The following is a 13,391-nucleotide window of genomic DNA, read 5'->3' on the forward strand; positions in this document are numbered from 1 at the left end:
ATCTGAACACTAGTTTTATAGAGGCTAACCTACAACTGTGAATTGTACTCTTGTAAAGCTTTAGTGAAAGCTCTCTGACATCTTGAGTTCCCTGAAAAAACTACAATTCCCAGGGTGCCTTGGAGAACAGTGATAATGGTTAAACTGGATTTATGTTGGTAGTGTGGATCTGGCCTCAAATGCGGGTAGCTCTATGCTACAGCCAAAGGGTGCAATCTGTGAGGGATGTGCTGTGTGGAAATCCCACAGAATGAAACCAATAGGAGGGAGGAACAACTGTGCTGTGTGCTCCTGAGCTAGGGAAAAACCAGCTAGAAAGTGGTTATGAAGCTGGAAAGGTAAAGGTAAAGGGACCATTAGGTCCAGTCGTGACCGACTCTGGGGTTGCGGCGCTCATCTCGCTTTATTGGCCAAGGAAGCCAGCGTACAGCTTCCGGGTCATGTGGCCAGCATGACTAAGCCACTTCTGGCGAACCAGAACAGCGCACGGAAATGCCATTTACCTTCCCGCCGGAGCGGTACCTATGTATCTACTTGCACTTTGACGTGCTTTCAAACTGCTAGGTGGGCAGGAGCAGTGACCGAGCAACGGGAGCTAGCTCCGTCGTGGGAATTCGAATCGCTGACCTTCTGATCGCAACCCGCGTCCCTCTACGAAGCTGTAGGTAACACCAAGTAGAGAATTTAAACATAATACTAATAACAGATCATCAAATATTTTAGCCTTCCCCAAACTGATGATCTCCAGCTGTTTTGGAATACAACTCCCATTAACCCCACCCATTGCTAATGCAGTATAACAAAAACTGCAAATCTTCCTCCTGTTTCTCATACAATTCCTGCACTTTGAATAAATAGATGGGAGAAGAGAACTGTTTGGGTCTAATTAACTAATATGTAGCCAGCACATTCCATTTTTAATTCACCATAAAGATGTACCAATGTGTGGTAGTGCCCAGTTTTGCTGGAAATTCACAATCGTCTGAGCTATTATGACTTGTCTCATGCGCAAAGTTGGATATGACAGATCTGTTCTGCTTGACTTGAAATCTGATCCCCCCCCCTCAACAAGACTAAATAAAGTCTATGTGATACAATGCTTATTTAAAACATACACTATCTATGACAGGGATACTTGTTTTCAGAAGGAGGCACCCATCTCTCACACCCTGAGCATGCCTTTTTCAGTAGAAATGCATTTGACCTTGATTTTATGTTTGATGGCCAGGAATGGGGAATTTGGGGGCCTCTGGATATTTCTGGACTACAGCTCCTTCCTTCCATCCCAGACCTGATCAAAGACGATGCTGTTTGGAATTTGGAATCCAACAGCATCTGGAGGGCAACAGGTTCCCCACCCTGCCATGGACTAACAGGGTGTTCAGATGGCCATATTTAATGGGACTCATTTGGCCTTTGAAAATGGGGCTCAGTGGGGAGATTTTTCAAAGCACAGAAGGCCCTAACGAAATTGGCGGGAGTAGCGTTGACCTGCCATTTTGTGCCTTTGAAATCTCTTAACAGCAGGGTTTCCCAAACTTGGGTCTCTCGCTGTTTTTGGACTACAATTCACACCATCCCTAGCTAGCAGGACCCATGGTCAGGGATGATGGGAGATGTAATCCAACAACAGATGGAGACCCAAGTTTGGGAAACCTGCTTTATAAATACGCCTGCATTTTAACAGGTGAAGTTTATTGTTGCCCTTGTTCCTAGTAGCTGCATCTCCTGATGCATCAATGAACTTACTATAACACAGTTTCTTTTCTATTTGGTAAACCTTATATTCTCTTACACTTGGGGATTTGTACTGTGACACACCCACCCACCCACCACAAACACACATTCCTGTACACTTTCCTGTACACTTTCTTTGTATTGAACATGGCTAGAGACAGTGTACTGCATTAAGTGTGAGGTTGTATTTATTATTAAAACTAGACTGGGCCAGTAGTAACCCTCTGTCCAGAAGATAAATGGTTGATTTACACGCCGATCATACACAATGAAACTTCGCATTATGGCCACAATCTGGTGCACACAAGTCCCATTGACCATAAATGACCTTATGTGCATATAACTTTGTACTGAACTCTCATTTTGTTTAGGAACAGACTGCAGAACTACTATTCTTACTCTTCAGAAAGGGCTGTTTCACATGAAATATTTTTTCAACTTGGAACTAACTTCAGTTGAGGAAAATAGATATATGCTATCATACATAATGTGGGTTATTTATGCTTATTTTGCCACAAGTGCACATACCACTTTCAAATCCATGTGCTTGTGATGCAATACACACTCTCACATCACCTCATATTCGGTGGTATATGTGTTGCCTCCTAACACAGAGAACATCTCAGTGTTGGAAAAAAATGGCACATCTCAAATGGCTCTTGGTTATTTCAACAGGTGGTCTGGAGAGATTTCTTTTTTCTTCCAGGGAAGAGGTAAATATCTTGTATCAACTGCCATAGATGCTGCTTAAGAAAGATGCACTTCTGAAGAATGAATGAGATAGAAAGGTCCATCTCAGTCTAAGAAGAAATAGTATTCAGAACAACATGGAATAATAATGGCAAATGCTGTCCTTACAAAGGCTGGAGAGAGATGGCATGTGAACACACACTCATCTGAGCACTGCCTCTACTCACAAGTTTTGCTTGATATACTTACGTTTCAAAAACATGTAAAACTTATATGATGCAGAAACAACTGGAACAAAAGAAATGAATGGATGGCCCCTCCCCATTCAGTTTTTATTTATTTTTGTCTGCTATCAGCCACTAAATGATGAATCTCGCATTTTGCAGATGACAGTTCTGGTTCAGATTTTCCTGTTTCATCAGATGGACCGTCAGAGTGACAATCAGTTTAAATTGATGAATGGTTCTGGCACTAAATAATCCTGCATACAGCCCCCTTTCAGAGTGACCATGCCTTTATAAGCAGGAATATATAATATACCTCTTGATTGTTAAGTGTCACCAAGAAAGGCGATATATCAGCCCTGATGGAAAGTGGAATGATTATCTGAGCTGTTGTAGGCCTGAGTCATATTATTGAAGAATTTTGCCTGATGTTTTTAGTTTTAGTTTTTATGAAATAGTTTTTATTTAGTTTTTATAAAATAGTTTTTATTTCTTTTTACTGTGTTGCAGAATTTCAGAGCTACTATGCTAGCCGTGATGGAATAGTTTGAATACTGACACATCCAGGAGTACGAAATCACAAATAATATGAATTTTGCTCATCTTCTTGGGCCTGTATCACCTCATAATTCATAAGAGGAAATTACTGTTTGAAAAGGCTCTCATGTCCAAAGTTTCTTCAACTTCAAAAGCTAACACAGTCTAATTTTATGATATATCAGCTTTCCCATACGCAATGAACCTTTTCATTGAGGGCACTTCTACATTGTAAGGTGGTTCAGGTCCATGGAAGGACTATACCACATGCTTCTCTCTATGCTTAAAGTAGCTTGGTGACAGAAATAATTAAAAGGTGGTCTTCAACTTAGCTCCAGGCAGAAGATGAAGAACACTGCTCTAGAACAGTGTTTCTCAAGCTTGGGTCCCCAGCTGTTGTTGGACTACAACTCCCATCATCCCTGACCACTAGTCTTGCTAGCTAGGGATGATGGGAGTTGTAGTCCAACAGCAGCTGGGGACCCAAGTTTAAGGAACAGTGCTTTAGAACCTAATGCTACTACAGTATGGTTTAGGTAGTTAAATTGTGAATGTTTTACTGACCAACCCATAGAGTGTGATAAGCTGTGCTTTGCTCTACTTCACCCACGCTGAGGAGAATAGGCTTGGACTCACCTAATTTATTTGGGGGTAATCTAGAAACATGCTGAAAACTCTTGCTTCTAGTTGACTCAGAATCAAGCCTGTTCAATCAGAATCCATTTACTTCAAGCATGAAGGTAACACCCTGGGAATCATGTTTAGGCATGGCCCTCCCTGCATAAGTAATTTTGTGACCCAGGTGAGATAGATCCAGGTCAGAGTTGGTGCAGGGCTAATAATGGGCCATAAAATGAGTTCCTGGACACCTTTTCTGTTGTTGTTTAGTCGTTTAGTCATGTCCGACTCTTCGTGACCCCATGGACCAGAGCACGCCAGGCACTTCTGTCTTCCCCTGCCTCCCGCAGTTTGGTCAGACTCATGTTTGTAGCTTCGAGAACACAGTCCAACCATCTCATCCTCTGTCGTCCCCTTCTCCTTGTGCCCTCCATCATTCCCAACATCAGGGTCTTTTCCAGGGAGTCTTCTCTTCTCATGAGGTGGCCAAAATATTGGAGCCTCAGCTTCAGGATCTGTCCTTCCAGTGAGCACTCAGGGCTGATTTCCTTAAGAATGGATGCGTTTGATCTTCTTGCAGTCCATGGGACTCTCAAGAGTCTCCTCCAGCACCACAATTCAAAAGGACACCTTTTCTAAGTGGCATCAAATGCTACAAACAACATTTGATGTAATGACTGTTATTGTGCACATTCCATTGTTGTGATCCCAGAGAAGTTTTCTTGCCCCAAACCAGAAGTCTGTTCAGTATTCTGCATGTGGGCAAGACATTGCCCAGGTTAGGATCCAAAAGAATGAATTGGCAACTGCACACGTACATCTTGGATGTAGATATTTTTTTCTCAATGAGCTGCAGAATTTCATGAAAAGTTGTTGATGTGAAATGGTTGTAGGCCGTGGTGCATGCATGCTGCTCTCTCCCTATGGTGTCTGGTGGATTACTGAATCAGGGCAACCAATGTACCAAATGTACATGAGCTCAGGCTACAACCATGATGGGTAAACCTTCAATATTCTTTGTAACTGGAACTAATTTAATTGGTTTAGTGCAGGCTGTTGAGATTTGAGGTTTTGTCATGAAAGCCTGCACTTTCTTAGTGACGCTATTTAGAAAGGATAATAGAGCAAAGTTATCTCATCATTATCCTTATGGGAAACAACAGCACAAACTAATCAGCTTATTTTAATGAAGGAAAATATAATTCTAGACGTGGAAGATTTACCACTTCTGATGAAATATGGATGAAACAGCCCAATCCATGTTTACTTGGAAGAAAGTCAAACTCTGTTCATTGAAACTTTTTCCCAGGCAGGTGTGAAAATAGAATCGCTGCCTAAAAGCCTTGCACATTCTTAATAAACACTTTCCAACTTAATTCTTTAAAAAATAACCTTTGAATTGCTAGATGTTTCCAATTACAGCTGCTTCCATTTCTGTAAATGTTATATTCTTTGTATTGTATTACCCTCTTAACATACCATGATTATAGATTATCATCAGGAATTCAAATGCCAAGTGGCAATGTGTTGACAGAGCTGGACCTCTGGTTGAATATATCAAAATAACGGATATCTTAAATATTGTGTAAAAAATCAGAGAGGTTTGAATAGAACCAATGATTCGAAGCAACTATTAGCTGGGTTTATGGAAGTCATGTAAGTGTATCTTTCTAAAAGCATAATTATTCAGTCAAAATGAGCTACTTTGTTTCATCGATTTGAGTTTAAGTATATGCTCAAGTATCTTATCAAATTTATGGGATTCAGCAGTGCTAAACTACAGCTGCCTTGAGTGCTAACTTCTTTTTTTTACTGTCTGTTTTGAATTAACCTGTCTGTAACATTATGCTGTGTTGGTAATCTGTCTCTTAAAAAGTTTTACCTCAAATATAAACCAATGATCCATGATATAACCATTGCTATGTGGTAGGGGATCCCTCAAACAGAGCCCATGCAGAATGGTCAGCTGTTTGCTATCTCTTTTCAGTACCCTTGCTGCTGAATTCAATGGGATACCTGCAGAAAGAAAGAGGACAGGGCAAATGACACCCTCTGTATCTGGGTATAGGCATATAAATTGATTAATAATAATAATATAGCAGTATATTTGCTATTGCATTGTTTGTCCAAAGTCACCCAAATAGTTAAGGTGGAGTTCAGAAGACTGAATAGTAAAACAATCTAGATGCATTTGATTGATGATATGTTGCATTTATCAATAATCGTCCAAGGAATGTAGAAAATATCAAGACTGAATTGGGAAATATTTATTGAACAGCAATATTTCCATGAATTACAATATGTGTGAATTACAGCACATGCAGGCTGATTTATTTGTTTCTTTGTTTTGATATAAGTGGATGCTTTATTTATTGTTTTATCTTTTAACATTCTAAATGTATAATATGTAAATTAATGGTGAGTGTATATTCATACCGCTTTTGCATTAAAAAATTTTTTTGGGAAGAAGTTGCTTTTGCTGAATTACAGGCAGTCGATATGATTTACAATATCCTTGCATTGTATTGATTCTGTATACACAGTCTGAATTTACAGACATTTCAGGGATTTCTGTAATAGAAGAAACAACCCTATCTAGAACCAACTGGTCTTAAATTATGTATTGTGGAATTAAAAAGAAAACAGACACCTTTTATAATTTTAGGTATGTCAGCATGCTCCTGCATAAATCCATCAGATACTCTGAGCTCCAGTTCCAGACTGTATTATGTCGAATCACATGCTATGAATGTACACCTTATAAAAGTGAGATATGAATAAACTTATAAATATTTGTAATCCCGTGTTAAAAAGACACTCAAAAAGAAGCGGTGCCAAAGGAAATATTTCATAATGGACTCTTTGCATTAAATAGACAGAGCAATTGTTTCTTATTTTTCATCTTTACATTTGTAAAAGCAAATAAGATGCAGCTTGTGATGCAGTATAGAATATATAACCTGCCATGACTCTGAGTAGCAGTTCCAATGGAGAAAATTAAACATTTAAGTGTGGCAGGATAGCTTAAATTATTGTCAACACCAATTAACATGTTGGATCCTTTTCAATTCCATGCTTAAAAAAGAAATCTAGTCTAGTGCTAGGGAAAAAAATACTTTTGTTTCCATTCTCCCTTTTTGCAACAAAACTTACTGGAGAGGAAAATGTTCTACACTTTGTTTACTGTATCTAAATCCTGTTGACTTCACTTCTTGTACTAAGGCTCTAATCAGACACAAACACACAACTCACATAGTATATCCCTCTGGTATAATCACATGACTACAGAGTGCATATGAATATTGGAACCACATGGAAAGAGTCTTTCTCATCCAGCACTAAAGTATAGTCACATAGCGCTATACTTGTTCCACTGGTGAAATGTTTTGCACTAGGTGGGATGTTGTTGCATAAGGAAATACAAAAGCAGCCCTCTGTTAATTTTCTTACTCAACATAGTATCATCTGTTGTACAATGAGCTTCCACTAGCGCAACTGTTGCACTGGATTCTGCAACTTAAAACTTGGAGAATGCTGGATACAGATTTATCTTTTTCCTTCCATGCAGGTGCCATGCTTATTTTTTTATTTTTTTTTGCCTCTGGCATATAAATATTCTTGCCGGCAGATTATTTATAAAAAAAATGCTTGTAAACTGCAATTTCATACAAAACACCAGACAACGTTATGCACACAATAAAAACACACACAAACATTTAAAATGGCTCACTTGCTCGTATTTAATTCTTGTCCCACATAAGCTGGGGATGAATGCAGGAATGCAGTCAACAACTCCTGTCCGGGCAACTCATTGCAGGAGATGGCAACAATGGGAGACAGTTTGTATTTCAGAGAAGTTTGGATGCCATGACTGAGATTCATGTCAAAGAATCCTTGATAAGTTTCCAAGGAATCTCAAAGCTGCTAAGAACACTGTTTGAAAATGGTGTGCCTTAGAATGGAATCATGTTATGTTTTGTATTAGCTTTGTGGGATGTGTTTTAATAAGTAGGAGAGGATATATTAATTGCAATTTATCTCCCCAGACCCCCATGTGTGGGGGCTGAACATACACGGAGCAGAGTTTAAAAGTCCCATCCTTAGCAGAAAAACAGAAAGCATATTGGAATAGGCCATGAAGCCTTCTTTTAATTACCGGTAAGTCCAGCTGTGAAGCAAGCTGGCGCCCCCTTTTCTTACTTTGCATAATAAATAATCAGACAACAAACTGAAAAGTAAGTTTAAAATATGGTTTACTTACTCATAGTCTTTGCATTGGTTCTCAGCTACAGCACCAGTAAAAACTATGCAGATAACTATATGTGCCTGGGCAGGAGCAGTGGAGGGCATGTCCTCCCCCATTGCTGGTCATAGGAAGAAAGGGGGAGGGTAGGAGCAGGATATACTTATTTGATTCTTCCCACTCAGGAGAGGAGGGGAAATGACATCACACAGAGCCCTCTCTACCCATTACATTTCTATGTCTTGAGTCTCTCTCTATCCGCAATACAACTCTGTGGTGATTAGCCCCTAAATTTACTAACTAGCAAGAATATGCATTGTTGGATTTGACTGCAATCTTCCACAAACTTTACCACCCTTTCTGGGAGTGGGAGAGAGTTGTTTACTCTCCCTATACGACCCTTTAGCTCTCCCAAATGTGTGCCCTTTCAAAAGAATCATATTTGGTTTTAAAATGTGTGTCAAATTGAAAGCATTGTATGAACTTGCCTGCCTCAGCAATCACATCTAACCTGGTCGAAATGTATCCCTTTGCTCTCTGTTGTTCTTCTGAAAACTCCAGAGGTTAACAACACAAATGAAAAGGTCAGGGATGGAGAAACCGTGGCGTGCCAGATGTTCTTTTGACTCCAACTTCCATTAGACCCAGCCAACATGGTCAGTATAAGAGATGATGGGAACTGCAGTCCAACGTCTTGAAAACTAGTTTCCCTATAGTTATTGAGGGTGCTTTTAACCAGAGAATGGGCTTGGAATCAAAGGAAGCTGCCTTATACACAGTTAGAAACCTGACCCGTTTAGTTTGAGATTGCCAACACTGACTAGCAGTGGGTATCGTATTATTCCAGGCAGTCTTTCCTGGTCTACCTGGAGAGTCAAGGAATAGAATCTGGGACCTTTTGCATGCAAAGTATATACCAAAGAGCTCCAGTTCTCCCAGTCTTAATAACTAATTAATAATTTGATTAGCATTTACAGCAGGGTTGGGACACATTATGGCCCTCCTGTTGTTATTGGACTACAACTCCCTTCATACCTGACCATTAGGCCTGCTGGCAGAGGCTGATGGGCTCCAACAACATCTTGAAGGCCACGGTTTCCCTACCACTGTTTTACAGTATTTGAAAGCAGGTGGTTTCCCGACCCTGCGAAATGTAACGAGAACCCTTTCTTTTGACTCAATAACATTTATGAATAATTCCTCATGCGAAGAACCTCAAACACACCTCCTGAATTAAGTGAAGCACGAAAGCAGCTTACAATCATGCGATCAGCAATACACACTCTTTGGCTTGAGAGAGAGAGAGCCGATTAAAGGTCCGCATTTGAAATCCCGAGTTAATAAATAAATGCTGATGAACTGATTAATGCTTCCAGTCTGTTGCAATGGATATAGCTCAGAGAATATTAACTACATTTAAGTCCCACTGAAATCCATTGGACTCCCATTCTTTTTAAAAGAATCACAGAATTGTAGATCCCAAGGGCCATCTAGTCCAATCCCTTACAATGCAGGAATCTCAGAAAAAGTATCCATGATGCTTTAAAAAAATAATAATCTAGACAGGTCACTACTTTCAGTGCAAATGACTTGACAAGCATTGAAATCCCATGCAGGTCTACTCAGAAGGAAGTCCTTCCAAGTTTGATGAGACTTATCCCAGATAACTGTGTATAAGATTACACCCTAAGGAGGAAAGTCTTAAATCCGTAGCTCCATGATTTTATATGGACTTTGGTGAGATTTTTCATTACTTGTTAGCTCTTGCATTTTATGTGATCTTTTACTCAAGATAAAGTTGACTCCTGGAAATCTAGTGGAAGTTTAGTGCTTCCCAAGTTTAGTAGGGAAACATGCCTGAAAAAAGTTGGGGAGTACCAATATAGCCAATGATGTTTGCTGTTGTGTCACGCCATGCTCACTGGTGTGAATGAAATTTAGTACAACATGGTGGGATATGGATCAAGTAGCCATGGTCTCATAATGCAACAAGTACTGGTGTGGAAAAGGAAGGCTGGAAATTGGGACAGAAGTACCAGCATTATAACCCGTAAAACTAATGCAATAAACCCCATGGCTGAATGCAGCCATGACAAAGAAGATCAGAACTCCTGATGTCTTCCTTTTTATTTCTTTAAGAGAAGTTCCTCAGTAACCCAATATGGATCAGGTATGGTGCTTGGGGTGAGGGCAAGGGTTTTAGCCATTTCCCCATGTTGCTTCTCCAGTTTAATTCCCCCAAGACTTCTATTTACTGTGAAGGTGAAGGAAAACAGAATATGGGTACCAGAAATGGATTGTGCCCTTGGTAAACATGGTCTTTAATGGATGATGAATAAAGAGCATGAGTTCAACTACAAATAATTCAATATACAATCCAGTTAAGAACAAGTATTTATCAATGATGTAAACTGAACATATGAGTGAAAAACTATATAGGACTGCAGCCTAAATGAACAACCACACAAACAAAGAAGTTTGATTAATAAAATCTAGCAATTTTCTATTAATCTTCATTTAATGTATGGAAAAGAGTAATTTCATTGATTTTAACGGGTAAAGCAAAAGCAAAATGCTGCTTAGGCTTTATTGTGTAAGAAAGTTTTTATCTGAAAAATGGCTTCACTTCTCTGTTGCTCTTTGAATTAAGCGTGCATTGTCAAATGTCACTTTCCTCTTTTGTTTCCTGAAGCTGTTCTGTTTTGAGGCTTTTTATCCCTGTGATTTCGTCTATGCATGGTTTCTGCTCTAGCTGAGAATTTATTTCCCATTCCAAAAACGTATGGGCTGACCCACTGCCATGAGCAATTTGGGGAGGTGTCTCTAGTTTTTCTTTGTAGATTTATTTATTTTTTTGAATTCAATTAAGTACAAATAAACACAATAACAGAATAGAGTTCTTATATGCTGTCAGTGGGGAAAAGCGGCATTGTTTTCTTTCTTGAAAAATTTCTCTCTTTGATTTGCTTGCCATTCATACAGGAGCTATAATAATAGACCACCACAGTTAAGGCCAAACAACTTTGACAGGTTTCTTTTTAAAGAACACAGGTTGCTTCTGAACAATAGAAAATGAGCAATGTGTGTGGGATGGCAAGGGGAGAAGAGGTGGGCAGGTGGGAATGAATTTCTGATTCCTATCGAAGACTGCTTCTTTAAAAGCAACAAGAACAACAACATTTATATATCTCTTAATGCCAAAACAGGCATTTAAGCAGCTTACAAGTATAAAAACCAAAGCACCCAAACAAAGCTTCCCCTGTCACCATTTTCCCATTAGGCTGGTGATTGGGAGTGGCCGCCAAGATAATATAACACTGGTCCTGAAAGACCTACATTGGCTCCCAGTATGTTTCCAAGCGCAATTCAAAGTGTTGGAGTTGACCTTTAAAGTCCTAAACGGCTTTGGCCCAGTATACCTGAAGGAGTGTCTCCACCCCCATCGTCCAGCCCGGACACAGAGGTCCAGCTCCAAGGGCCTTCTGCTGGTTCCCTCATTGCCAGAAGTGAGGTTACAGGGTACCAGGCAGAGGGCCTTCTTGATAGTGGCACCCACCCTGTGGAACACCCTCCCATCAGATGTCAAGGAAATAAACAACTATCTGACTTTTTGAAAACATCTGAAGGAAGCCCTGTTTAGGGAAGTTTTTAATGTTTGATGTTTTATCGTGTTTTTAATATTCTGTTGGGAGTTGCCCAGAGTGGCTGGGGAAACTCAGCCAGAAATTTAATAATAATAATAATAATAATAATAATAATAATAATAATAATAATAATATAATTTTCTCATGGCTGGATTCTGAGCCCTTCACATTTCCCCTTCAAATCCTCACCACTGCAGTCTGAGACAGAGGCTTGATCTGCTCTGTAACATCTATCTGTCTGTCTGTTGTTGTTAATTGGATTTCTTACACACCCTTTACCATAAGGTCCCAAAGTACCGTAGGTTTCATCAATATAAGCGTACAAGTTTGAAATCAGTTAAATCAGTCAGAAGAATAGGATGTGCCTTTATCGATATATCAGGTGTCAAGTTAAAGAGGTGTGGCTTCAGCATGTGATGAAAGCTATACACAGTGAGGCCATCAAGATCCCTGACTTTGGTGACACCTCTTACAAAGGCTGACCTGGCCCAGCAACGTAGTAGTAATTTACATTGTTAACTTCTGCTATGAAAAATGAGGAAGTGGGGCACAACATGACAAGCAATTTTACTGCATATGCTGTATCCCTTTACAGGGGATTTGTGCAAGACTTCCTTTGCAATAAATGGAGGTGTGGGCAACCTGTGTTACTCCAGATATTGATGGACTACAGCTCCCATAATCCACAACCCTGGGCCATGGTGGCTGGGGATGATGGAGGCTGGAGTTCAACACCACTTGGAGGACCACAGGAGGTTGATCTGTGTGTCTCTCATTGAGACCAATGGGACTCAATGCCTTATTAATTAATTAATTATTATTTTAATACCGCCGTTCATCCAAGGATCACAGGACTGTTTACAATATAAAAAACACAAAAATGCACTTCCAGGGCAGCCACTGGCCAAGCAAGCCGACTTTCCCAACTCTCTCAAGAGGGTAACTCCATGAGGAAATTTAATGGGGACTGTGAAGGCCAATTGTCCATGCCACACCTCTATTGCTTTAGAAGAAATGATGAATATCACCAGTCACTAATGACTCATTATGATCATTTGGAAGTAGTGATTATCCCAGAGACATTAATGCCAAGTGATACATTGCTTACACTTTCACAACCATATCTAGTGGCCTCACGTCCTCTAAGATTACTACGAAACCCAATGCCTTCATTCTGTTAACACTGTCAGGGGTTGAAAGGATGAGTGCTCTTTGGTTATTTGTATATAAGTAAAGGGTTGACAGAGAAATAAAGTTTATTTCAGAAACTCACTGTAACTATGGCAACCCACCCGTGTTGTATTTTAAATAACAAACATATGCATACTACAAATTTCGCAAATCCTTTTTCTAACGCCATTTGCCTTTTTGTCAGTGAAGAACAGCACAAGGCTAAATCTCATATGAGAATCAGCTTATCTCTTAGATTAGCACCAATACTTAAAAAACGTGAGTATTCCCATCCAACAACACCATGACAAAGTTTGTTCTCAGTGATCACAAAGTCTTATTTCCAAAGTGATTTAAAAGAAAGAAAGGCTGGGGGGGGGGAAGTGATGCTCTCCCCCCATTTCATGTCCAGTTGCTTCCAGATGACCTGTTTATTGGGCATTCAACATGATTTGATTACAAGGATGACATTGGCTATTTAAATGCACGTTCATTCTGATTTTTTATTTTTTATTGCAGGGATCTTAG

This window comes from Podarcis melisellensis (genome assembly GCF_964234715.1).
Source record: "Podarcis melisellensis genome assembly, chromosome: 4".
In the NCBI taxonomy this organism is placed as follows: domain Eukaryota; kingdom Metazoa; phylum Chordata; class Lepidosauria; order Squamata; family Lacertidae; genus Podarcis; species Podarcis melisellensis.